Source organism: Benincasa hispida, chromosome 2 (assembly GCF_027475165.1).
Source record: "Benincasa hispida cultivar pf3 chromosome 2, pf3_genome.v1.1, whole genome shotgun sequence".
NCBI lineage: Eukaryota > Viridiplantae > Streptophyta > Magnoliopsida > Cucurbitales > Cucurbitaceae > Benincasa > Benincasa hispida.
Window position 1 is genome coordinate 1,673,651 of NC_143479.1, and position 3,548 is coordinate 1,677,198.

Genomic DNA, 3,548 nt, shown 5'->3' on the forward strand with positions numbered 1-3,548 from the left:
CAATGTCTCTTAATTAATTTAAAATAATTATAAAGTGAAATTTTAGTTTTAATTTTAAAAGTAATCAAAAATAATGGAACCTAATTAATTATAGATCGTCTAATTATTTAAATTCATTTAACATACATTAACACTAACACTAAAGATAGAAAATTAGTATTTGATGAAAAATCAAGGTTAAAAGTGTAAATCTTGAAATCTGAGAGCCAAATTGAAACAAAACTCATATGTCAATGATAAAATTGTGACATTTTGAAACCTATGGACTACAATAAAACCAAACTCAAAACTTAAATACTAAATGCATAACATTTTGAAACTTAGGAACTAGAACCTAGGGACCAAAAAGATATTTTTTATCATAGAAAAATAGAACAATTATATGAACTAGAATTTACCCTCCGTTTGGATTCAAGAAAGTGTAAGAAATGATTTTAAATCCTGTAATTTGAAATGAGGAGAAAGATTTGAACGAAATCTTTAAAATTTTGTATTTTAAATCTATAACAACCAAAAAAGAAAAGAAAATTAAGATTTTACTAATATAGACTTTTAACTATGATTTATTAATTGAAAATTAGAATATGTTAAGGATAAATCAGTAATTACTTCTAAATCTTATGAAATCCTAGGATTCGACTATTGTAGTTAAAAAAAATTTTTTAAGTAAAGAGTTATTTTCAAATATAAGAAAATGAACCAAAATATATACAAATAAAACAATACAGTAGACTACTATCATCTATGAAACACAGATACAGATACGGCTACACGATACGGATACGTTTAAGGATGCGTCATTTCTTTTTATATTTTTTTAATATATATTTCTAAAAAACGAGGATACTGATACGTTGAAAATATATTTTCTTTTTCTTTAAAAAAAATCTAGGATATAGATAAATTTAGCATACAAGTTAATAACAATAGCACAAAATAGAATACAAATACTGAAATACAGTACAAAAAAAGCAACATCTAAGATGTTGAAGTACAATAGTTAATAAAATGCAATAGAAAAGTGACTCATATTGCAAAGAAGAAGAAGAAGATTAGAGGGAGAAGTATGAAGATAAATGAAGAACTTATTGTTGAAGATATCCAAATGGTTTATATTTTGATAGACTTTGTGATGACTCAAATGTGAAGATGGATATTAGATGATTCTAGTCTATTTTTTTCTTTTAGTTTTGTGAGCTTTTTAAATAGGTTGTCTAATTTTAGATGAGAAAAGATTAAATGAGTTACTTGTCTTTTTCCTTAAAAAAAAAATACGCATAGAAATAGATACGTATCTAGAAAGTATCTGGAAGTATAGATACGTCAAATCATCTGGAAGTATCGATATCCGATACGTATCTGCCTCACATAAAGTATCTGTGCTTCATAGACTATCATTGTCTAAATGCCTTAGCCAGAGTCTTTCCTTAGTTTACTGGAAATGCTTTAAGGTGAACTAAAAGATATAGATAGTAGTCTATGTTGTGATATTTTGAGATTATTTATAAATATTTTAAGTAATTTTGTTATTTAAATTAATTTCCTTTTAAGTAAAAATAGAAATTAAAATAATTTTAAATTTTAAAATCACTCTCTTTATTTGAATACTAAACAACAAAATTCAACTTAAATTAATTTGAAAAATCTATTATGATTTAAAATCCGTTAAAATCACGAGGTTCAGACCGGCGGTTAGCGAACTTCAAACTAGACTGGATGTATTTTAACCGAAAGCAATCCATTTTCCCGCGTTTGCCTGCAATATGCAATTGGAGCTCCGAAGTTTTCGTTCACATTGCTCCTCCAACCTTGCAACTTCAAGTAATGTAAGCGTTCGTTGCTTTTCTTCTGAGCTTGCAAGTCCCTGGTAGCCCTAATTCCCTGAGGTTTAACGAAGCATTACTAGATGAAGTTAAGATTTTAGATTGACCTTCTTGATTTCAATTACATTTAGGTGTTGGAATCGATTCGCTTTGATAGTTGGAGTGTGGGCATTTGGTCTGCAAATTTCGTAAAATCGCCAATTGAAGGGCAAGATTTTTGTTCAGAAAAGTTCTTCTTGGTCCTACAAATCTAGGGATTGGAACACCTTCATAGTCCAGTCGCTTCGTTGGAAATGCGTTCGCCAAGACCACCAAAGTACAAAGGAGATTTTACCGTCAAAGTATAAATCTCTGCCGTCAATGAGACTCCATGGCGTGCAGCTAGTCGACGTGATTTCGAAATCTGATGGATGATTTAAACAAAATCCTCCTTGGCTCTGGCTATTGAGAACTCGCACAAAGGGGCTACAAATTTTGGTGCGTTCTTTCAGAGGTTTTCTTATTGCAATTTAAGGTCTTCAATCATGTTTCTTATTCTCTCGACTGCATTGAACCATAAGTTTTTTACTTCAGCATCATTATGTAGCTTTCACATCCCAACTCTTTTTAGTCTAAAGTAGAAGGAAAGTGATTAAAGTACATTGGTTTTCACGTTGTACAACTTACAATTCGAAAATGTAGACCCTTTAAACCTCTAATGCATTTCATGAATTGGGGATTTAAGTTTGTAGAAATGATACTTCCATGATTCCGATCTACAGTATATGCCTATCCACCCATTAAATAAATGACTATCGGAAACGAAATAATCCCTTATTTAGTAAGTCCACATATATCAGTCATATCCATGACTTTATGGCTACCATAAAATAGTTTACTCTGGTTTGAGTGTTGTATATGTTAAGGATCGATCAAATGAGGCTCTCAGAAAACTCAAGGAAGCATTTGTCAATTCAATTGATTAATGACTTTCTTATTGACTACAGAAAACTATGTTCCATTACTTATTTCAAACAATGCCAATTCCTAAAACTGCTGAATTCTGCTAGAAAGGCCATTGAAGTAAAAACAAAAACGAAGCTGTAAGGGCACGACAATGGTCATAACTGTGCTGCATTCTAGAAAAATATTCTGCTTGCTATCTTAGTTCTGAAAAGGAAATTCTCATCTACATCGTACTGTAATATATTGATGAAAGTCTGAGAAAATGAGTATGGGAGGTGGGGCCTTGAACATCTGGAATTCCAAGTCTTCAAATAACCAAAGGCCAAAGATCACTAAAATTGTGTGCAGGAGAAAAAGACAGGAAGAAGACGTTTATTATAAAGATTGTAAGGGATTCGCGCTTATTCATCAGAGGCAAAAAAGAGTAAAAGTATCACTCTCTCTTTTCGATGGGTTCGGATCCCTTTGCTTCATCATCCAATGTATGTACTCTCTATTGGCTCATATTCATTTACTGAAAATATATGCTACATGTAAATTTTACAGAACTCTGTAGCATGTTCTTAGGAGGGATAGTATTAGATGTGGCACATGAACCTGAATTTCAGTTCAGTTCAGGTAAAATTTGATGGTTGAATTTGGTTTACTTCAGACCAATGCAGGAAAAGGTATTGAAAATGAGCAGAGAGCTGTTTTTGCTGTAATAAAGGGAGCTTTTGCGTTCGTATTTGGGAAACCAATTAAACCCAAAAATAATTAAAAGTGGTCCAATGTAAATCA

General features: G+C 31.2%; 1 long non-coding RNA gene across 1 annotated transcript; it reads left to right on the plus strand.

Moving 5' to 3' along the window:
• The first annotated feature begins 1,673 nt into the window (after positions 1-1,673).
• LOC120070949 (uncharacterized) lies at positions 1,674-3,548 on the plus strand. The gene is made up of 3 exons (XR_005480087.2): positions 1,674-1,826; positions 1,955-2,300; positions 3,117-3,548. It is a non-coding gene; the product is annotated as an uncharacterized LOC120070949 (long non-coding RNA).